At 34.9% G+C, this 25,894-nt stretch overlaps 1 protein-coding gene across 1 annotated transcript in view; it reads left to right on the top strand.

Annotated features, from left to right (window-relative positions):
* dpr1 (defective proboscis extension response 1) overlaps positions 1-25,894 on the top strand; it is a 707,346-nt gene that overhangs the window by 274,431 nt on the left and 407,021 nt on the right. The window lies entirely within an intron of this gene.

The raw sequence follows: 25,894 nt of genomic DNA, 5'->3' as shown, positions 1-25,894 counted from the left end.
AACAACAGTGTATCAATGAACTTCACGGACCAGTGTATATCGATGGATTTTTGTGAAGGTCGTCCAAAATCATATGTTACTCCGGAAACCATTGATGCTGTGCGCCAATTTATATTGCATGTGACCTATCGTAAAGTTGAGACAACATTATTTATTAGTGGGACCAGCATATAGTCAATATTGCAGCAATATTTGACCGTCCAAAAAATTGTTCGTGTAGAATTCTACACAATTTGTCAATCGCTTAAAAAAAAGCTCAGGTCGATTGGTCGAAAGAAATACTCCAAAAACATGATCACGGTGCTTCAAAAAACATCTATGACATCGTGATAGGAGATGAGTAGTGGATTTACGCGTATAAACCAATGTTGCCCCAGTTGGTAGAAATCTACAAAAAATTTTAGATTTTTTACTGTTTGGTAGACTGGTAAAATTTTTTATGTTTTGGTAAATTTTACAAAATATTCCTCTCCACCTAAGAGGTACTTCACAAATTATCTATAAAAATACAATTTTGACAAAATTTTCTATAGGATAAAATTTCGACAATATTTTTTCTACACCAAAAGAAAAAATACTGTCCTACGGGACAGAAAGTTTATACAAACGGAATTGTCCTTTGTTAACAAGTATTTTCTTTAAGAACAAATAAACACGAATTTATGAAAACCGTTGCCTTGAGCGTTTTGCGTTTTCCTTTAAAGAAAAATTTTCAACGTTAAAAGAAAAATGTTTTTGTCTAAAATTTCGTTCCTCAGGAAATAAAACTTTCAGTGTAGGAATAAAATTTTGACAACATTTTCTCTAGGAATAAAATGTTGACAAAATTTTCTCTTGAAATACAAATTTTTTCTATAGAAATCGAAAAAATGCAAAATAAAATTTTTTATTTGGTTGTTTTTGGTATAATTTTCTTCAAATTTTGGTAGTTTATTATTGAAATGGCAACCGTGGTATGAACTCGGAAGTAAACAGCAGTCACATGTATAGGTGTTTTCAGATGAACCAAATACTACAAAAGTTTGCTGCGTACGAAGCACTTCAAGGAAATGATAGCCTGTTTTGTTTTTTTTGTTTTTTTGACAAAAAACTGGACTTGAAGTGCAATTCTACCACTAGAACAACGCATATTATTTAACTCCATTTGTTTGCCAGTTGTCTTCTTAGAATTAGGAAAACCAACCGCCCAAGAAGTATCACTCTTCAACACTACAATGCGAACTTTCACACATCGTCTCAAAAACCTTCAGTTTTGTGACCTCGATTTTATGGGTCATTCTCCACACCCGATTTGGCACCAAATGACTTCTTTTTATTAAAAAATATAAAATGAGAGGTCAATGTTTTCCAACACCTGCAGAAACGTTTGATATCTTCAGAATACATGTTTTGGAGTTATCTCAGAGTCAGAGTTGCAAATGTACTTTGACAATTTGTCCAAACGCATGCAAAAGTGTATAGATGGGGAACATTTTGAAAAACAAAATAATTTCGATTTTCGATGGTTACTGTTTTTGTTCTCTAATCCCGAAATAGAATTGAAAACCCTCGTGTACATAAAATTTCGTTTATTCAACGTAGTTTCACCTATCCAAATCAGGGGCGTTATTCAAAATTTGTTTCTAGAACTTTTGCAAGATTGAGAGTGTACATCCAAAAAACTCCAATTTTCAAAATTATCTAATTGCGAAAAATTGACAGGCTTATGCCCCACCAGTCGATGGCATGAGCTTTAGCAGAAGTCCATTTTTTTTTGTTTTTAGAATTTTTGCAAAATTATGAATTTTCACATAAAAAAAGCTTTAACAAATATATGTACACGCAAAGAAAAAAGACGTTTGGAAAACGTGTACCGAAAACGTTTTTTTTTTGTTAGAGCTTTTTGAATTGCTTCGAAAATTTTAAACTTTTATCACCAAAAAAATTCGTTTGTTAAAAAATTTTTATTTTTTCAATAAAAAAGTTATTTTTGAAACAACAACACAGTCCATTTCGTTTATATCAAACACTGTTCTTTTCTGACTTTAGGTCTTTAATAAGGCACATTTTACAGTTCAAAATTTAATATACTACAATGTAATGTTGAAATTTTTTTCGGAATCTTCCGAACATATCTGGAATATATGTAAAAAAAACAAAAAAAAACTTTGGTCGAAGCAGGGATCGAACCCACGACCCTTGGCATGCAAGTCGGACGTAGCAGCCACTGCTCCACGGTGCCAAACTAAATGTTTGTTTCTGTTAAATAAACTTTGTTTATTCGGGTCGTGGGAGCCGCAAGCTATGCTATATAAATATAACTTATATGGATATTTATCTATTGATGACCTTAACGAAAGGTAAAAAAATTTTTAAAAATTTATAAAATCGTATAATTTCTTCTACATTGTTGGTATTACAGGAAAAGGTGTTAGAACTAAAAACCTCGTGGATGTGAGAAATATGTGAGGGAAAATGCAATTAGCAAGAAAACAACGTTTTTTTTTTGAGTTTGTCTTTATGAAATTGTTTTTACATCCTGGAAAAGAATAAACTTTTATCACAATAAGTATATACTTTTCTTCCAAATACACTTCCTTACAGCGAAAAGCAAATGAGAAACGAACTTTGTTTGTCTAAAATTTCGTTTGGGAGGAAAGAATTATTTCTTTGCATGTACACGGATGAAAAAGACTGTTTTTCATATGTTTGGCTATAAGCATTATATGTTTGGAACACACATTTTTAAACACAATATTTTTGAGTGCAAGCATATAATGTTCATAAACTAGCATAACATGTTTGGGACATACATGTTAATATGTTAGAACATATTATGTTTGGGACATAAAATGTTTGTAAAGATAATATGCTTGGATGCAAACATATATTAATTTAGAAATAGCCTATAAACATATATGTGTTTAGTAGCTTGGAGCGCTATTTAACAGGGAGCGATATTGAACTAAGTTGGTGGTTGTTGCTTGTTTTTACAAAATTAACATTTTATTTTTCCTTGGGCAATTGATCAGCTACTTCTTTGATCCTTACAAACTGTGTGGTCCGCTGTTCGAATCCCCGTCCGGCAAAAGGTAAATTTAAAATAAAAAAAATCATAAAATTGAAAAATTTCTTCTACAATGTTTGTATTACAGAAAAAGGTGCTAAGAACTAAAAAATCTCGTGGAAGTGAGAAAGATGTGGGGGAATATACAATTAGGCAGAAACAAAATTTTGAGCATTCAGGTCGAAAACCTATGTTGTTAGCACCTATATTACCTGTTTATTTTCATAATTCATTATGATTGTAAATATATAAATAAATAAATAAAATTTTGAGCACAATATTGTTTGGGAGAATTTTTTTTAAGAATATAATATTTTTGGGTGCAAAATGCTTCCAAAGATATTATATGGTCACATAATAACATATTGTTTTTTGGAAGACAACATTATTGAATTTGGATGCAAAAATACAAAATGTTTGGAACTTAGACTACCCAAACATATATTGTTTAGACCAATATGCTTTCAAACATATTATATATTGGAAGAGATCAAACATATAAATGTTTGGGCAATACCCAAAAATGTATATGCTTGAAGCAAAATATGTTTGGGAGTATATGTTACAAAAGCGATTTTTTGTGAGGGTGTATATATACCCAAAATTTTCATATTCTAAAAATCGCCGAAATGACGGTAAACTATTTCTGGCATAAAGTGCCAGTATCTATAGCCTAACAAGATACAATTAACTTTGCGAATAGTTATGTCGGATTTAGTTTTTTACTATTTATTTTCAGTGTGGAGTCTAATCTAGCAGCTTCGACCTGCTTTTTATTATTATTATTTTTTATTTTTAATATAAAACCATGATTCTAAAAAAAATCCAAAATGTCTTCAAACATAACAATATCGAAGATTATATTCTCTCTTAACGCTTTATCATATGACCTTAATATCTGTTCATGTAACCGAAATAGCGTATGAATTTAATTATTATATAGCTCCCATAAAAAAAAACCGAATACCAAGACATGTTCGTGTATTTTTATAAAGATACATGAACATGAACCAAAACCGGGGGAAAAAATTAAAAGGACCACACAAAAGCTTATACAACTCATTTCTTACTCGCAACATAACTCAGCTCAGTACAGCTCATCTGGTTGGTTGGTTGGTGGTAATTGTGATGGCTGAAGTAAAAATGACCGCAACATGTACCGAGTGATGCCCTCCCCTCTAACACCAAGAGAGGGTAGAGACGAGAACAATCAACCAAACAACCAACAAGGCAATATAAAAATTTCGAACAATATATCTCCCCTATGTGTCGGTTGTCTCAGAGTGGTGAATATACACAAATTCACACACACACACATACGCACGTACACATTCAAAACCTACTCAAGAGAATATCCCATAAACATATCAACAAAAACCAATCTGCCATAGATGAGCATTATGTGTACATGTAATGGGTGACCGAATCGGTAGTAGTAGTGATGCAACATCTGTATCATGTATTGTATAAACCTATGTGTATGCGTGTGTGTGTCTGAGAGAGAGAGAATGAGTTAAGCTATGCATTTGAATATATGAATGTGTATGTTTGAATTTTTATATCGGACATGGCAATGGAAATGTTAATGAAAACCCAAGAAATGTGGTTTCTCTTCATGTGCCACTATCACCGCTGCATGTTTATCCAAGCCGTGGTTGCAATAATAACACATCGGACCCATGAACACTGGGCTGAAATAACAATGCCTCCCCGTAATGGCTTCCCTATGTCTCTCTTCACAATTGGTAAACAATGCAGGTTAATTATTCGCATATATTCATTTAAAGATGGTTTGGCCAGATGGTTTGCAATGGCATTACTTCAATATGATCTCTCAATGGTAAACCAGGAAAAAAGTAAATTAATTATTTTATTCACGCCTATAATGAGGGATTTTTGTTACTTAAAAAAATTAATTCGATTAAAATTACCATTGCCATTTAGTTCGGCAATCAAGTATTATAAAATTTGGGAAAATTACTGAATCCCGTTCAGAAATTATTAATCGTACTTAAATTCAGATTCAGACTAACCAAAGGGATTGCTTGCATAAAAATGTCCGCCGTTATCGCTGATGTTCGTTCGCTCAAAATAAATGCCGAATATTATGGGAAAAATGATTTAAGGGCAGTATTGAAGTCTTGAAAAGACAAACGATTCGGTGTGCAGCACATTGGCGCGTTATCAGCTACGGCTACACTGCTAATGCGTTTTCATTAGGTGGGTTGTGGTTTCTCAGGGTGGGCTCCTGAGTCGATATAACCATGTCCGTCTGTCTGTCCGTGAACACATTTTTGTAATCAAAGTCTAGGTCGCAGTTTTAGTCCAATCGACTTCAAATTTGGCAGAAGTATGTGCTTTGGCTGAGAACAGATCCCTATTGATTTTGGAAGACATCGGTTCAGATTTAGATATAGCTCCCATATATATATTACTTATATGGCACCAGAAGCCAGAGTTTTACCCTAATTGGCTTAAAATTTTGCACAAGAAGAACAATTAGTACTATAGTCAAGTGTGCCAAATTTCATTGAAATCGGTTCAGATTTAGATATAGCTCCCGTATATATCTTTCGCCCGATATGCACTAATACGGTCCCAGAAGCCAGAGTTTTACCCCAATTAGGTTGAAATTTTGTACAGGGAGTAGAATTAGCAGTGTAGTCAAGTGTGCAAAATTTTATTGAAAGCGGCTCAGATATAGATATAGCTCCCATATATATCGTTCGCCGATTTACACTCATATGACCACAGAGGCCAATCTTTAGCTCCGATTTAGTCGAAATTTTGCACTGGGAGTAGAATTAGCATTGTGGCTATGCGTGCCAAATTTGGTTGAAATCGGTTCAGATTTAGATATATCCCCCATATATAGCTTTCGCCCGATTTACACTCATATGACCACAGAGATCATTTTTTTTGCTCCGATTTAGTTGAAATTTTGCACAGGGAGTAGAATTAGCATTGTGGCTATGCGTGCCAAATTTGGTTGAAATCGGTTCAGATTTAGATATATCCCCCATATATAGCTTTCGCCCGATTTACACTCATATGACCACAGAGGCAAATTTTTAACTCCGATTTAGTTTAAATTTTGCACAGGGAGTAGAATTAGCATTGTAGCTATGCGTGCCAAATTTGGTTGAAATCGGTTCAGATTTAGATATAGCTCCCATATATAGCTTTCGTCCGATTTACACTCATATGACCACAGAGACCATTCTTTTACTCCGATTAAATTGAAATTTTGCACAGGGAGTAGAATAAGCATTGTAGCAATGCGTGCCAAATTTGGTTGAAATCGGTTCAGATTTAGATATAGCTCCCATATATATGTTTTTCTGATTTCGACAAACATGGTCAAAATACCAACATTTTCCTTGTAAAATCGCCACTGTTTAGTCGAAAAGATGTAAAAATGACTCTAATTTTGCTAAACTTATAATACATATATATCGAGCGATAAATCATAAATAAACTTTTGCGAAGTTTCCTTAAAATTGCTTCAGATTTAAATGTTTCCCATATTTTTTTACTAACATTGTGTTCCACCCTTGTGCATTAGCTGACTTAAATTTTGAGTCTGTAGATTTTGTAGAAGTCTATCAAATTCTGTCCAGATCGAGTGATATTTAAATGTATGTATTTGGGACAAACCTTTATATATAGCCCCCAACGGACGGATATGATATAATATCGAAAATTTGGATCTACAAAGTGGTGCAGGGTATAATATAGTCGGCCCCGCCCGACTTTAGACTTTCCTTACTTGTTTTTATTGATTCAATTCATGTAGACTTCAAATCGCAATTAATTTTTTAATTGAAATCGTAAGTATTTCCAATTAATTTCTTAATTGATTTTGTGTTTTTAGTTTTATTCCAAAATTGATTTTTTGAAATAAAATTTTATATAAAAATTTAAATAAATTATCCTGACGTTCCCAGCAGCATAGCGCATAAATACAATATCATCGCTGTATGCTAGCTTCGTATAAAAGGAAATAAAACTTCATTTTCTATGACTATCGGAAATAATACAAGATGGTAGTAAAAAACAAAAAAAGGGGAAATCATCAAAACTGCCAAAGTAGAAAATTGTTGAGGTAGTTCACAGTAATTGTTCCTTTTAGCAATACAATATAAAAGATTCTCTTTTTTCGCCATAGTCTGTTTCCTTTATTCATCCCATTTTCCTCGGTAAACGCTTGGGCAATTTCATGAGAAAAACACAGCAGTCATTCCTAAAAGGCAAACGCCTTAGATGCTAAAAAATTGAGAAGCCAAAATAGCAACTAATCGAATTTTCCATTCTGTTTATTGATTTTTTCTTTTTGTTTTTTTTTCATTTCGTTTACTTCCTTCTTGTCCATTTTTTTATAATACTTAAAAGTTTCCAATTTTTTTTTTGGTGTGTGGTATACCATAGCCACAAGTACAACAATGGTCACAAATAAATAAATAACAAAAAAAAATTAAAATTGTGCTGGAAAATATCTTGGCTAACCAAGTAAACAGACCACAAAAAGATTTTTTTTCAAACATTTCAGTTTCTTCGTTACAATTTTGTTTTCGAATTCGAATGTATGTCAGTGTGTTTGTGTGTATAGCAAGTGCTATTTTTAAGTACGGTTGAGAGTTGTTATGTGGGCTACCATTCACTTGCTTAAAAGATTATAAAGCAGGGGATATGTGGTTTAACTTGCAATGGTGGGAGATTGTCCATATAAAAATTTTGATGTTTTTTAATGGATTTTCAAAATTTTTGGGACTGATCTAGAATTAACCTCCTTTTCACTCTAGGACCCTTAGTTTAGAAAATATGAGCCAAAGCAATTTTTCCTATAAAAATTTTAATTTTTTTTTGTGGATTTGAATAGAATTTTAAATTTTCTGGGCACAATCACGTATTAACCTCCTTTTCGCTCTAGGACACTTAGTTTAGAAAATATGAGTAAAAGATCGTTTTTCGTATAAAATTTTTATTTTTTTGGTATTTGAATAGAATTTTAAAATTGTTGGCAGTGATCACGAATTAACCTCCTTTTGGTTCTAGTACGCTTATTTAAGGAGATATGAGCATACGAAATTTTTCATATACAAATTTTTGATTTTTTGGAATTTGGATGGAATTTATTTTTTTTGAAGGGTGATCACGAATAAGGCTTCTTTTCGCTCTAAGACACATAGTTAGGAGATATGAGCAAAAGAAGAAATGGGGGTGATCATGAATTAACCTTCTTTTCGCTCTAGGACGTTCAGTTTGTGGTTGATGTTATTTCAATTATTTTTTAATTTAAAATACAATAATCACGAAAATGATAATAAGAACCAAAGAATAAAATAGTCATAGTAACTATATACTGCGGAAAGTTCTAGCAGGCCGAATCTTATTTACCCTTCACCATGGATTCCGTACAAAGTTCCACAATTGAATTATTTTGTTTGTGATACCAAATGCCGATGGAAAGGCATCTTAAAACTTCTTAACATTGCTTTCTAAATTTTAATATGGTAATATGGAGTCGAAGTGAGCGTGAACATCGCTAAGTGGTCGAAAAAATTTCACCACGGCCCTGAACATATAAAATTTATGGGCTCTGAGACTAATGTGTTACATCGACGTTCAAATAGAATGACAAATTTTTAATTTTTGTAAATTGTATTTATTGAGTCTTTTTTTACGTAAATGATACCAACAAAAGTTTGTATACTTCCATCCTATAAATTTACTTGTGCTTAAAGGCCACAAAGCCTGTCTAAACTATGTATGATGCCTCCAATACCACTCACACACAAATGCCAATAAATGTTATAAATTCTACTACAACAATGATACAACCACAAATACTAGCGAAATAAAAGCAAAAGCGACGACTTTTGGTGCAGACTTTTAGGCGTCATTTTAGTTTTTTTATAGCTTTATTGGTAAATTAAGAAAAATTATGTCCACACAAAACTGAGGGTGACATTCAAGATTTGTCCCCCATAGATTTAAACTTAAGTATTGGAAATTTAATATGTTTGTCGAAAATGTTTCAATATTTGAGAAGAGAAATCTTAAAAAAAAATGTTGTGTTGTTTTTTTTTTTTTCTTTTGAACCATTTGAATTATTCAAGACATTTGGCGAACGCTTCTTAAAGTTTTTTGTCATTTTTCAAAATGGGTAATTGACTGAAAATTTTAAATTAATATTTTATGCGAAATGTCTGCTGCATGGTGAACTGAAATAGAATTTTAAACTTTGCCTTAAGACACAAAACTTTTTTTCTTTGTCGAAAGTTATATTTATAGCGAGAACGTTTATATTTAGAAATTTTTTTATTGCAGATATTTTATTTTTAATTTTTTTATTTGTGTAGAGATGATTGAACTAAAAATCTACACTACTTTATGGCCTGCTTATTAAAATAATATACAAAATTAAATTTACGACACAAATTTGGAATTTTACGTTGCTTCGTTAAAGTAGTATGTCTTTAAGCTAAAAAAAAAAATTCCTTAAACTAAAGAAACAAGTTATTGACTTAAAGAAATCTATCTCAAAATTAACTGAAATATTGAATCTGTATATGTAAGATAAAAATGCTTCAACTATAGATTTAAGACTTATTTTGGGGATTTTGTATCTTTGGTTTAAAGTTTTTTATTTTTGGAATTAAGAAAACCGTTTTTATTTCTAAGTATTTTTTTATGAATTGGGATTTAAACTGTTTCTACTAGGGTGTGCAAAACCGACACCGGTTAACCGATTAACCGGAATAAGTTACACAAAGTCGTGGGTTCGATTCCTGCTACGACCGAACACCAAAAAGTTTTTCAGCGGTGGATTATCCCACCTCAGTAATGCTGGTGACATTTCCGAGGGTTTCAAAGCTTCTCTAAGTGGTTTCACTCGAATGTGGAACGCCGTTCGGACTCGGCTATAAAAAGGAGGTCCCTTGTCATTGAGCTTAACATGGAATCGGGCAGCACTCAGTGATAAGAGAGAAGTTCACCACTGTGGTATCACAATGGACTGAATAGTCTAAGTGAGCCTGATACATCGGGCTGCCACCTAACCTAACCTAACCTAACCTAACCTACACCTAAAAATTTGCATTTTCGGTTAACCGCGAAAACCGGGTTTTGACCATCGGTTAACCGGTTTTCTGTATGTCAACGAAATTTCTTTCTATTTTTCATAAGTGGAACTTTGGTAGAGATATACTGAAGGTGAGAAACAAATGACTACCCTACGGGAAATTAGTGCCAATTGCCACTAATGGACCCATTACAGGACTGGTACTAGTGCTTCAGTTTTATCAACATTTTTAAATGTCATATAATTTATTGATTTTTATACTCACTTGAATCCACATTTTTACTACAATATAACTATCAGAATTATTTATTGTTCAACATATTCCTTTCTGGTGGTGATACGGATGAAAACAGGTTGCTAAAAGTTTGTCCCAGGCTGTTTCATGAGCACTTGTCTATGAGGTAGTTCTACTAAGTTGTTCCAGGACGTGTCCTTTGCGATGAGTCCAAGTCTTGTCCTAAAGTGTAAATTTTCCCAGCCAATAACAAACCCATGTTAAAGTTACTGGTCCATTTCATACGCTTGGACCAGAACTGTGACTGGTCCATACAAACCAGGGACTAACCCTGTACCAGTCCTGGGGTTGATCCATTTCCCGTAGGGTATTTACAACACAGTTTCACTAATTAAATGAAGAGATTTTATACAAACGATATTAAACTTATTTGTAAAGTCCTTTCTTTGAGCGCAAATAAACCCGAATTTATTAAAAGCTTTGTGACATTGTCTCTTGTTTTATTTGTTTGTAAAGGCAATGTTGTTTGTCTAAAATGTCGGTCCACAAAAAAAAGCGTAAAAAGAGCACCTTAACGGCATTAAATTTTCCTTCAATGTTCTATAAATTGTTCATTTTATTACAACGAATTTTTATTATACCCTCCATCATAGGATGGGGGTATATAACCTTGTCATTCCGTTTGTAACACATCGAAATATTGCTCTAAGGCCCCATAAAGTATATATATTCTGGGTCGTGGTGAAATTCTGAGTCGATCTAAGCATGTCCGTCCGTCCGTCCGCCCGTAGGTCGGATGGTATTGAAAACGGGCCATATCGGTCCACTTTTACGTCCCATATAAAGGGACCCTCAGATTTGGCTTGTGGAGCCTCTAACAGAAGCATATTTCAATCGATCCGGCTGAAATTTGGTATATGGTGTTGGTATATGGTCTCTAACAACCATGCAAAAATTGGTCCATATCGGTCCATAATTACATATAGCCCCCATATAAACCGATCCCCCGATTTGGCTTGCGGAGCCTCAAAGAGAAGAAAATTTCATCCGATCCGGCTGAAATTTGGTACATGATGTTGGTATATGGTCTCTAACAACCATGCAAAAATTGGTCCATATCGGTCCTTAATTATATATAGCCCCCATATAAACCGATCCCCAGATTTGGCTTGTGGAGCCTCTAAGAGAAGCATATTTCATCCGATCCGGCTGAAATTTGGTACATGGTGTTGGTATATGGTCTCTAACAATCATCAAAAAATTGGTCCACATCGGTCCATAATTATATATAGCCCCCATATAAACCGATCCCCAGATTTGGCTTGCGGAGCCTCAAAGAGAAGCAAATTTCATCCGATCCGGCTGAAATTTGGTACACGATGTTGGTATATGGTCTCTAACAACCATGCAAAAATTGGTCCACATCGGTCCATAATTATATATAGACCCCATATAAACCGATCTCCAGATTTGGCTTGTGAAGCCTCAAAGAGGTGCAAATTGCATCCGATCCGGCTGAAATTTGGTACATGGTATTGGTATATGGTCTCTAACAACCGTTCAAAAATTGGTCCACATCGGTCCATAATTATATATGGCGCCCGTATAAACCGATCCCCAGATTTGGGTTGCGGAGCCTCAAAGAGAAGCAAATTTCATCCGATGCGCCCGAAATTTGGTACATGATATTGGTATATGGTCTCTAACAACCATGCAAAAATTGGTCCACATCGGTACATAATTATATATAGCCCCCATATAAACCGGTCCCAAGATTTGGCTTGCGAAGTCTCCAAGAGAAGCAAATTTCATCCAATCCGATTGTAATTTGGAACATGGTGTTAGTATATGATCGTGCCAGAATTGGTCCATATCGGTCCATATAGCCCCCATATAAAACATTCTCCAGATTTGACGTCCGGAGCCTCTTGGAGGAGCAAAATTCATCCGATCCGGTTCAAATTAGGCACGTGGTGTTAGTATATGGTCGCTAACAACCATACCAAAATTGGTCCAATCACACAAAAATTGGTCCATATCGGTTCATAATCATGGTTGCCACTAGAGCCAAAAATAATCTACCAAAAGTTTATTTCTATAGAAAATTTTGTCAAAATTTTATTTCTATAGAAAATTTTGTCAAAATTTTGTTTCTATAGAAAATTTTGTTAAAATTTTATTCGGTTCATAATAAAATTATCATCATTGTCAAAATTTTATTTCTGTAGAAAATTTTGTCAAAATTTTATTTCTATAGAAAATTTTTCAAATTTTATTCGGTTCATAATCATGGTTGCCACTCGAGCCAAAAATAATCTACCAAGATTTTATTTCTATAGAAAAGTTTATTTCTATAGAAAATTTTGTTAAAATTTTATTTCTGTAGAAATTTTCCTCAAAATTTTCTTTCTATAGAAAATTTTGTCAACATTTTTATTTCTGTAGAAAATTTTGTGAAAATTTTATTTCTATAGAAAATTTTGTTAAAATTTTATTTCTGTAGAAAATTTTGTGAAAATTTTATGTCTACTTTGTCAAACTGAATTATATACGTATTGGATCGATCTTTTTTGATTTAATATATACCACGTATGGACTTACATACAATTTAGAAGATGGTGGTAGGAGGTTTTAAGATACCTTGCCATCGGCAAGCGTTATTATTAAGTAATTCGATTGTGGATGGCAGTGTTTAGATGAAGTTTCTACGCAATCCATGATGGAGGGTACATAAGCTTCGGCCTGGCCGAACTTACGGCCGTATATACTTGTTTATTTATTTTTTTTTTAATGAGTAATTAAAACTCATTTTCACTAATTTTTATAATTTTGGTTTTAACCTGTTTTGAGACAAATAAAAAACCGAAAACCCGTTTTAAAAAAAAATTGGAATTTTCCGTTTATTCGACTTTTCAAAAAAAAAAAAAAAAAAAAAAACTATTATTTGGACACCCTAGTTTGTACGTGAATAGTTTTATTAATTTATTGCAAAAAAGAGAATGAAAATTCAATAAATGAGATCTATAAGTTAATTTTAATTTTATTGATCCTGGTTTTAAAGCAACCCTAAAAAATGTCTTTGTTAATTTATCGAAAAAATTTAATTTTTAATTTTATTGCTAATTTTATTGATAATTTAATTTTATTAAGATTTACTTTAAAGAAGCCACATCTTTGGCTCGGAATCACTACACTGAAAAAACTATTTACGTGATATTAAAGAGTATGCAACCTCAATTTTAGGATGCGCAATTAACACACTATTAAGGACAAATTTCTTTAATATAATGAAATTTTAATTAAAAGAAAGTTTATAATCTTTGTCTCAAAAGTTTTTTTTTCGTTAAATTTAGGACACACATTTTGAAAATTTGGGTCCCTTCGTTTAAGTTGCATGTCTTTATATTAAGGCAAATTTTCCTTTAATTAAAGAAATATATTTTTGATTTAAGGAAATCGTCCTTAAATTAACTGAAATATTGAATCTTTAGATTTAAGATAAAAACGCTTCAAATATAGGCTAAGACTTATTTTGAGGATTTAGCATCTTTGGTTTAAAGTTTTTTTGAAATTGAGAAAATATTGTTTACTTCGAAGTATCCGTCATAATTTAAAACTGGCATTTGTTTGGACGTGAATAGCTTTATTAATATACCGGCAAAATAGAATGAAAATTCGATAAATGAGATCTGTATCTTAATTTTAATTTTATAGATCCTATATTTAAACCCAGATAGTACGCAAAAAATTTCCTTATTTTAAAGAACCCGCATCTTTGGCTCGGAATCAATACCAAAATCCTTAAAGGAAGGTCAAACTCTTTGGATCCAAGTAAACTTTTTTTGAGTGTACCAAAATCTTTAAAGGAAGGTCAAAATCCTTGGATCCTTTTTGAGTGCACTTCATTGAGGTTTGCACCTTGTCGATCGCCTTGAAATCTCTTGGATATATATTCATTCATATATATACAGCGTCAAAGGCTATGTACCGCGTAAGATTTATTGTTTTTTTTTTATAGCCACATTATAACATGATATTTAGTCAGAAAACGCATACATTCTCGTACTATCTATACCTCTCATGCTCATATCCTCGTAGATAGGTGTAAACATTTAGCATAACTATACTCATATGTTTACGAATTGGTACATATTCGCATGCCAAAACGTACAATTTCATATATTTCATTCATATTAAACGTTGCTATCATATTCGAATGGTGTTTTCCACACGATGGCACTAAGTCACTACCACCCAACAACACAAACACGCACACTCACCCAAATATGGTGTAAATGTGGTTGTTGTCATCTCATACATATGCAACAGCCAAACAAATAGCGTTTTATGTGTTTGTGAGACTATTTCATATTCTCTTATGACAAAAACATAGAACGCTGTTATGGTTTGCATATTCGCTAACATGTGTCCTATACCTTTGTTCTCTCTCGGTTTTATGATGTCTATGGGGGGCTTAGTGTCTGCGTGTGTGTTTGTGTGCAATATACACTAACAATGTGTAAAAGGATTTTTACGATTGCATAAATGTGACATGATTTCTAATGGCAACTATTTTTGCATAGCTCGATTTATTAATATTGTGCTGCCGTGTCTCCACAACTTGGTACGTGTAAATGTGTGTGTTAGCATCGTTAACGTTATCAATAAGTATTGTTACGTGTTAAAGTGTATACGATAGTATATGAGACGTTTCTCTTATATGAATACCACATACAATAAAAAAAAACAATACAGCCACAATTTTTTTGTGGCTAGCCTAAGAAATAAATCCTATCTATATGGGGGCTATACCAAAACATGGACCAATACTCAAAATTTTCGACTTACCTCTTAATGTTCCTCAAATAACTCTACAATTCCAATTTCATACAAATTGAGTAAAAACTACGAAATCTAAAATCTGGCGATCAGTCTATAAGGGGACTATACGTAGAAGTCTATAAGGGGGCTATACGTAGATAGATTGCGTAGAAACTTCTACAACAAATACTGTCATTCACAATCGAATTAAAGGGTGATACGGTCAAAATTTGGTCAAGGGAAAACGCGTGGAAATCGGTGAAATCGTTTATTTAAAAAATCAAATTAAATTTCTTTTTCAAGTTCAATTAGTATTAAATACAGGAAAAATATTCAGTTAGACTTTCGCTTTTCCAAATCCGAATTGCCGGGCCTCACGCTTGACACCTGCCATCAGATTTTGTACAGCCACCTTGTCCACCTTCTTCGCCGCAGAAAGCCAGTTTGCCTTGAACTGCTGCTCGTCCTTAGCAGTTTTTTGGTCTTCTTTAGGTTCCGCTTGACAATAGCCCAGTATTTCTCAATTGGGCGGAGCTCTGGCGTGTTGGGAGGGTTCTTGTCCTTGGGAACCACCTGTTGTGGGCGGCGTACCACTCCATGGCCTTTTTACCGTAATGGCAAGATGCCAAATCCGGCCAAAACAGTACGGAACAACCGTGTTTCTTCAGGAAAGGCAGCAGACGTTTATTCAAACACTCTTTCACGTAAATTTCTTGGTTGACAGTCCCGGAAGCTATGAAAATGCTGCTTTTCAAGCCACAGTTACAGATGGCTTGCCAAACCAGATATTTCTTTGCGAACTTTGACAGTTTTATGAGCTTGAAAATATCTGCTACCTTTCCCCTTCCTTTTGCCGTATAAAACTCCTGTCCCGGAAGCTGCTTGTAGTCGGCTTTGACGTAGGTTTCATCGTCCATTACCACGCAGTCAAACTTCGTTAGCATCGTCGTGTACAGCCTCCGGGATCGCGCTTTGGCCGTCGTATTTTGTTTATCATCGCGATTTGGAGTCATAAGTCATAAGTCGATAGTCCGGCATAAGTCGATAGTCCGGCATAAGTCGATAGTCCGGCTCGTTTTTTGGCTCGATGCACGGTTGTAGACGATACACCCAGCTTATTTGCGGCATCTCGGAGAGAGGTTAGAGTTTCGCTTGAAACTACCGGCAACTCTCTTTGTCGTCTCAGCGGCTTCCGCTTTTCGATTTCCCCCCGACCCAGACTTCCTGGCTGTGGACAAACGTTCCCGAAACACTTTAATTACATTTGTAACGGTTGATTTGGCAACTTTTAGAGATTTTGCCAGCTTTGCGTGCGAGTAGCTCGGAGTTTCGCGATGCGCGAGCAAAATTTTGATACGCTGCTCTTCTTGCTTGGACGGCATTTTGACAACTGAAGAGTGAATTCGAAAATAAAAATAGGAGCAACATTCTACACACACACACCTTCAAAATGAGGGGTGTTCAGGTTTTTTAAATACAAAATTGAAAGAAATACGTCAAGTTTATATTGACCAAATTTTGACCGTATCACTCTTTATATAGGGATTTAGTCTGCCTTTTTATACCCACCACCATAGAATGGTGACGGGGTATAATAAGTTTGTCATTCCGTTTGTAACGCATCGAAATATCGATTTCCGACTATATAAAGTATATATATTCTTGATCAGGGAGAAATTCTAAGACGATATAAGCATGTCCGTCTGTCTGGCTGTCTGTTGTAATCACGCTACAGCATTCAATAATGGAGCTATCGTCCTGAAATTTGGCACAGAATCGTCTTTTGTCTGCGCGCAGGTCAAGTTTGAAGATGGGCTATATCGGGCCATGTTTTGGTATAGCCCCCATATAAACCGACCTCCCGATTTTGGGTCTTTCGCATATAGAAACCGTAGTTTTCATCCAATTTGCGCGAAATTGAAAATCTAGAGGTATTTTGGAACCTTGAAGAGGTGTGCCAAAAAAATTTGCCTGAAATTGGAAATCTAGGTGTATTTTCGGGCCATAAAGAGGTGTGCCGAAAACGGTGAATATCGGTCCATATTTTAGTATAGGCCCCATAAGAACGATCTCCCGATTTAACTCCTTGGGTTTCTAGAGACCGTAGTTTTTATCCGATTTGCTTGAAATTGTAAATATTATGGTATTTTAGGCTCACCAAAACGTGTATCGGATTAAGTTTTTATCGGTACTTTTGGTAATGCCTCCATATAGACCGACTTCACTTCTTGAGGGTATAGAAGGCGCCCTGATCATGAAAATTGCTCAACTCAATGTAAAATTTCCAGATTTTACTTCTCGGGTGAAAATCTACAGATTTAAGATTTCAAATCAAGACGTTATTTTATAACTTTCTTGCACACTTACAAGAGATGTTAATGATTCCTCTAAAACTCAAACAAAAATGGTTCTTATAAATCCAGAATCTGATATAGTCCTCATAGGTGAAATTTTTAAATTTATCTTCGGGAAGTGTCCTCAAGCCCTCAAGCCCTCCTGAAATTTCAAAGGAAACTCTAATATTTGGTTCATGGTGGTGGGTATTTAAGATTCGGCCCGGCCGAACTTACTGCTGTATATACTTGTTTTTTCTAACATAGAGTATAAAACTCTACCATGCCATCGACAACTGTCGCCAGAATCCTAGGCGGATTCTCTCTCTTCTATGGCTCGGAATCAATACGAAGGCATTAGAGGTAAAATAAAATCCTTTGAAATGCGAAAGCTTTTTCGATAGTGGCATAGTCTTCGCCTTCTTCAGTCCAATGCTTCAACTAATCACTGAAAAAAATTCATATTGGAAAAATTTATTAAAATTTGATCTAACACAAAAGCATAAATATAAAATTTTCATCGTTACACCCTAACATATACAAAAAATATTCAAATTTATTCGTGAGTGTTCTTGAATACACATAGAACAGATAAAATTGCTATGATATTGAACAAATTTATGATGAATAGGATTGGTGGGATGCAATACCACAAAAAAAAAAACGAGACAAAAAAATCCAAAAAGAAACGATATGGCAAAAACGATTCATTTGTATAGAAGCAATGCAATAAAAATGATTTTATGTTTGCCACTGTTATGGTTGCTGAATGTTGTTGTTGTTGTTGCTCTTGTTGGCAACTCTCGTACGTTTATTTGATTTCACAGCGATATCTAGAAATCATTGGATAAATTAAAATCTAAATAGAATGTTCAAACGTTTGTGAAATATCTATGTTCTCGTAAATAAAATGGAATTTCCGACAACCATCGATGAAACAGAATATGCAAGCAGGATACACAAATGCGCAAAAAAAATCTCTTTAAAGTACAATAAAACTCTTAAAATTTCTTTGTGGAATTTTGTGAATATCATAGCAAGTGGATTTTTTATTTTTGGAAAAGCCATTGAATTGTTCGAGGAGGAGATTGTTGAGATGATGTACGATATGTAATTTCAAGTGAGAACATATCAATAAAAATGAATTGAGTTGAGATATTAATTGTTAATGCTTTTTGTAAGCGATTATATAAAAGGCATTATTGTCTACTAGGGAACTTTAATGTCGATCTTTCTATGCCAACTGCAAAAGGGGGATGTAATAAGGTAAATTGAGTTTTCGACTAATCGAAATTTTATCAAACAAAATATGATATGTTATATAAGCCCCAAGTACACCAATATTCTGAATGACCATCTATTTGTAGGAGGCATCTAAAGCCTTTTATAATGGAGCTCCCAAAATTTAATAGTTTATTGAAGACTAGCCATATATGTAGTTGGTTATTATACCCTCCACCATAGGATGGGGGTATATTAACTTTGTCATTCCGTTTGTAACACATCGAAATATTCCTCTAAGACGCCATAAAATATATATATTCTGGGTCGTGGTGAAATTCTGAGTCGATCTAAGCATGTCCGTCTGTCCGTCTGTCCGTCTGTTGAACTCACGCTAACTTCCGAACGAAACAAACTATCGACTTGAAACTTGACACAACGAGTTGTTATTAATGTAGGTCGGATGGTTTTGCAAATGGACCATATCGGTCTAGTTTAGCGTATAGCCCCCATATAAACGGACCCCCAAATATGGCTTGCGATTCCTCTAAGGGAAGCAAATTTCATCCGATCCGGTTGAAATTTAGAACATGGTGTTAGTATATGGTCTCTAACAACCATGCAAGAATTGGTCCATATCAGTCCATAATTACATATAGCCCCCATATAAACCAATCCCCCGATTTGGCTTGCGGAGCCTCTAAGAGAAGCAAATTTCAGCCGATCCAGTTGAAATTTGGTACATGGTGTTAGTATATGGTCTCTAACAACCATGCAAAAATTGGTCCACATCGGTCCATAATTACATATAGCCCCCATATAAACCCATCCCCCGATTTGGCTTGCGGAGGCTCCAAGAGAAGCAAATTTCAGCCGATCCGGTTGAAATTTGGCACATGGTGTTAGTAAATGGCATCTAATGACCATGCAAAAATTGGTCCACATCGGTGCTTAATTATATATAGCCCCCATATAAACCGATCCCCCGATTTGGCTTTCGGAGCCTCTAAGAGAAGCAAATTTCATCCGATCCGGTTGAAATTTAGAACATGGTGTTATTATATGGTCTCTAACAACCATGCAAGAACTGGTCCATATCAGTCCATAATTACATATAGCCCCCATGTAAACCAATCCCCCGATTTGGCTTGCGGAGCCTCTAAGAGAAGCAAATTTCAGCCGATCCAGTTGAAATTTGGTACATGGTGTTAGTATATGGTCTCTAACAACCATGCAAAAATTGGTCCACATCGGTCCATAATTACATATAGCCCCCATATAAACCGATCCCCCGATTTGGCTTGCGGAGGCTCTAAGAGAAGCAAATTTCAGCCGATCCGGTTGAAATTTGGTACATGGTGTTAGTAAATGGCATCTAATGACCATGCAAAAATTGGTCCACATCGGTGCTTAATTATATATAGCCCCCATATAAACCGATCACCAGATTTGACCTCCGGATCCTCTTGGAAGACCAAAATTCATCTGATTCAGTTGAAATTTGGTAGGTGGTGTTAATATATGGCCTCAAAAACCCATGCAAAAATTGGTCGAAATCGGTCAATAATTATATATAGGCCCGATATGAACCGATCCCCAGATTTGACCTCCGGAGCCCCTTGGAAAAGCAAAATTCATCCGATTCGGTTGAAATTTGGTATGTGATGTTAGTATATGGTACCCAACTACCATGCAGGAATTGGTTCATATCAGTCCATAATTATATATAGCCCCCATATAAACCGATCCCCAGACTTGACCTCTGGTGCCTTTTGCAGAAGCAAAATTCATCCCATCTGGTTTAAATTTGGTACGTGGTGGTAGTATACGATATTTAACAAGCATGCCAAAAGTGGTCCATGTTAGTCCATAATCATATATAGCTCCCATATAAACCGATCCCGAGATTTGGTTTTGGAGCCTCTTGGAGGAGCAAATTTCATCCGAGTCAGTTGAAATTTGGTACATTGTGCTAGTATATGGCCGTTAACAACCATGCCTAACTAGGTCCATATCGGTCTATAGTTATATATAGCCCTCAGATAAATCGATCCCCAATCACACAAAAACTGGTCCATATCAAGTTCAAGCCCCCATATAAGCGACCCCCATATTTCAATTCTGGCTCTCTACGTACCGTGCAAAATTCCATGTCGATTCGTAATTATTTGTGGACTTACCTATACATAACTTTTTTGTCTAATATATACCACGTATGGACTAACTCACAATTTAGAAAACGATGTTAAGAAGGTTTAAGATACCACAACCCAAGAAATTCGATTGTGGATGACAGTCTTTCGTAGAAATTTCTACGCAATCCATGATGGAGGGTGCATAAGATTCGGCCTGGTCGAACTTACACTGAAAAAAAAGCATACTCGGTTCCAAAGATTTTGTCTTTACTTTAAAAAATTTGGTATTGATTCCGAGCCAAAGAAGCGGAGAATACAAGTAAGGGTACTTTTAATACACAATTCTCTTTTAAATTTAGGTTTTGTGTACTTGCTTCTAGGAAGCAAATTTTAATTTTTCGCTTTCTCAGCTTTTTTCTTCATATGCTATCAAAGTCCTTTAAAAACGAGTTAACGGCAACTTTATTTTCCAAATTAGGACTCGACTTCCAGTAGAAATTATGCTATGTTTGAAGTAAAAACTTCTTTAAAATAAAGTTTTGAAAAACATGTCCTATATTTGAACGGTTTTTTGCTTTGTAGTCAAGATGCAAAAAGAAAACAAATTTAAAGACAATTTCTTTGTGCCAAGTTTGACGACGATTGGCTAGTAAAAAAGCATAATATGACCCCATTTGTCGATATTGGGCGATACATATATATGGGACCTTTATCAAAATTTGATTCGATTTGTTTTTTCAAATTCAATAGCGTTCGACCATGTGTTAAAAAGAGCACCCTGTACCAAATTGCATAAAAATTCATTAATTATTGCAACTGGATTCCTGCGGACGGACCGACACCACCCGGGGCTATTCTGGGTCGATCGGTGTATATTTCATACGGTATAAAATCAATATTTCTATTAGGCACATATGTTGACAGATCAAAATTATTATACCCTGACCGCTATGTGTTTAGGCATAGCATGTACGCCTTTTGTACAGAATTCCTTTTTCATTGCAGTAGCTCACATGTAAAATATTCTCCAAAAATTTCATTCTTCCATAAGAATATCAAAAATGCGTTCGCTATAGTGACAATAAATTTTTATTCTTACTCTTCCAAAAATCATAGAAATTGAGCCCTTTGGTGCAAGACATTTTATTGTACAAAAAAAAATTATCTCCACCATTAAATCCCTGCTTCATACCCGTTTTATGGTAGACACAAGTAACCTAGAATATAAACGGATGTTTTTTGCTCTCTCTATATATATGTAGCCCTCTTTTAAAAACGTGTCGATAATATCACCCCTATAATGTCCCATAAAGTCACCAAAAATAATGTGAAACCAATATTTGACATTGAAACGTGATGGTATTTTCGAATTCCTTCATATGAGAACACAATACAAGTCCTGGAATGTGAACTTTGACAATACTTGTATTTATTTATATGGGTTTTCGTATTGCAGCAAAATGGCCTTGATATAAAAACCGGCATATTTTCCATTTTCGTGTGTTGTTTGTTTTTGTTGTTGAGGCCTACATAAATTAAATGCGCCACATATACAAATTTATATGTGTCACTTGAGCTCATAAAACGTTGTCACTTAAAGATAAATTTATGTTGGGAAATTCATAAAATATGCGTTTTATTCTTTATTTCGATATTGGTATTTCCATTTCCAATATCTATGTGGGGCATTACGTTGGGTAACGTTCATAGACATTTACAGATCTTTCAATAAAATAAGACATGCTCAAGTGTTTTTGTGTGTGAGCGTGTGTGTGTGTGTGTGTTTCGACTGCTGATATTGGTGATATATGCTAAGGACTCACGTAGGTGACTCCTTGTTATGTATGTGTTTGTGTGTGACAATATATTGAAGTTTGTCATTATATGGGTGTGACTGTATGTGTGTTTGTGAGTGAGTACTGTGTGTAACAGGGAAATTGCTTATTGAGTACGTGTCCTTTGTAAACAATAAACAATATTGCTGACAACACTTGTACACACCCAAACACTCAAGAAAGGAAAACCATCGCCAAGAACCCACACCTAGCAGCAGACATCGACAACTAAAAATCGACTAAACCCACCTACCATCAGATGTAGGGCCAATGACAAAGGCAGAACAAGAAGTCACAAAAGGCAAAAGTAAAGGCATATCCGTATTGTCTGTGTATGTTCGCAGGCCCAAAGACTTGAAGTCTTTGGTCCTTTGACTTTAGCATGGCATAAACCGGCTTTCCTCTTTTTTCCACTGCATTGAAATTCGATTTTCTTTTGTGCGCGTTTGGTAGACACTTTAAATTCTGATAAATCGATGAGAATTGATATTCTTGTGCTTTTGCATGCCTTTGCATCAGCACAGGGATCGTGTTTTCTTCAAGTATATCAGATAAAAAGGTAACATGAGACACGCCAAGTGTCTTGGTTGATTAAAGAACGTTTCCACAATCAATAAAGCCATTGTTTTTAATTATAAACGGCAAGAACAAAAATATTATAATGGTTATGTACTATAGCTAAAATTTTTAGTTAAAACAGGCTTAAGTCTGATGATCTCTTAAAAACGGAGTATGGCAAAACAAAAGACACCTCAAGTTGTCATGATGGTTGTGAGATATTTAAAGATTGTTTGAAAACTCCATGTAGTAAAACCATTTTGAGATTGTCATTAAATTTTAAATATTTCCAATGACGACTAACATATTCTTCCGCTATTAGAAAATGGCTCTGACTAACGTTGTCAATAAGTTGTAAATATGTCCGATGATGATCAATTGTTCGCTGCTATCGATATGGTGACTTTAATGTCATATACAACAAGTATATACGGCCGTAAGTTCGGCCAGGCCGAAGCTTATGTACCCTCCACCATGGATTGCGTAGAAACTTCTACTGAGCTACTACTAACATCCACAATCGAATTACTTGGGTTGCGGTAATACTTGCCGATGGCAAGGTATCTTAAAACTTCCTAACACCGTAATATATACCACAGAGTCCATACGTGGTATATATTAAACTAAAAAAGGCCGATTAATTACGTATATAAATAAGTTTAAAGTTTCTACAGAAATAAAATTTTGACAAAATAAAATTTTGACAACATTTTCTATAGAAGTAAAATTTGGAAAAAATTTTCTATAGAAATAAAATTTGGAAAAAAATTTCTATAGAAATAAAATTTTGACAAAATTTTCTATAGAAATAAAATCTTGACAAAATTTTCTACAGAAATATAATTTTGACCAAATTTTCTATAGAAATAACATTTTGACAATGTTTTCTATAAAAATAAAATTTGGTAGATTATTTTTGGCTCGAGTGGCAACCATGATTATGAACCGATATGGACCAATTTTTGTGTGAATGGGGATCGGCTATATATAACTATAGACCGATATGGACCACTTTTGGCATGGTCGTCAGAGACAATATACTAACACCACGTAACAAATTTCAATCGGATCGGATGACTTTTGCTCCTCTAAGAGGCTCCGGAGGTCAAATCTGGGGATCGTCTTATATGGGGGCTATATATAATTATGGACCGATATGGACCACTTTTGCATGGTTGTTAGAGACAATATACTAACACCACGTGGGAGCAACCGTGGTGCAATGGTTAGCGTGCCCGCCTTGCATACACAAGGTCGTGGGTTCGATTCCTGCTACGACCGAACACCTAAAAGTTTTTCAGCGGTGGATTATCCCACCTCAGTAATGCTGGTGACATTTCTGAGGGTTTCAAAGCTGCTCTAAGTGGTTTCACTGTCATATAGAACGCCTTCGGGCACGGCTATATAAAGGAGGTCCCTTGTCATTAAGTTTAACGTAGAATCGGGCATCACTCAGTGATGAGAGAGAAGTTACCACTTTGGTATCACAATGGACTGAATAGTCAAAGTGAAACTTAAATATCGGGCTGCCACTATACCTAACCTAATCTAAACTAGTTTTAAGCAAACAAAATTGCGAAATAATATATTTACTGATTCACATATGACAAGTATAGGAAATTGTATACATTTTTATTTTTTCCAGTCTTACAACAATTAATTTAGACTTACGTTTAGGTTAATTTAGCCCATTTGTAAGGCTCATTTAGATTAACAGGTTGGCTGATAAGTCCCCGGTCTAACAAAGAAAAACACATTTTTTTTGTCAAAATTCGTTTTTATTATTCAACATAGTTCCCTTCAAGAGCGATACAACGATTATAACGACCTTCCAATTTTTTGATACCATTTAGGTAGTACTCCTTCGGTTTTTCCTCAAAATAGGCCTCAGTTTCGGCGATCACCTCTTCATTGCAGCCAAGTTTTTTATCTGCGAGCATCATTTTGAGGTCTGAGAACAAGAAAAAGTCGCTGGGGGCCAGATCTGGAGAATACGGTGGGTGGGGAAGCAATTGGAAGCCCAATTCATGAATTTTTGCCATCGTTCTCAATGACTTGTGGCACGGTGCGTTGTCTTGGTGGAACAACACTTTTTTCTTCTTCATATGGGGCCGTTTTGCCGCGATTTCGACCTTCAAACGCTCCAATAACGCCATATAATAGTCACTGTTGATGGTTTTTCCCTTCTTAAGAAAATCGATAAAAATTATTCCATGCGCATCCCAAAAAACAGAGGCCATTACTTTGCCAGCGGACTTTTGAGTCTTTCCACGCTTCAGAGACGGTTCACCGGTCGCTGTCCACTCAGCCGACTGTCGATTGGACTCAGGAGTGTAGTGATGGAGCCATGTTTCATCCGTTGTCACATATCGACGGAAAAACTCGGGTGTATTACGAGTTAACAGCTGCAAACACCGCTCAGAATCATCAACACGTTGTTTTTTTTTTTTTTTTTTGTCAAATGTGAGATCGCGCGGCATCCATTTTGCACAGAGCTTGATGAATGATATGACCAACACGTTCCTCCAATATCTTTAAGGCCTCTGCTATCTCGATCAACTTCATTTTACGGTCATTCAAAATCATTTTGTGGATTTTGTGATGTTTTCGTCGCTAACCACCTCTT

Source organism: Haematobia irritans, chromosome 5 (assembly GCF_050003625.1).
Source record: "Haematobia irritans isolate KBUSLIRL chromosome 5, ASM5000362v1, whole genome shotgun sequence".
Classification (NCBI taxonomy): domain Eukaryota; kingdom Metazoa; phylum Arthropoda; class Insecta; order Diptera; family Muscidae; genus Haematobia; species Haematobia irritans.
Note: the sequence above shows the minus strand (reverse complement) of the source record. Positions and strands in the feature narration are given on the sequence as shown.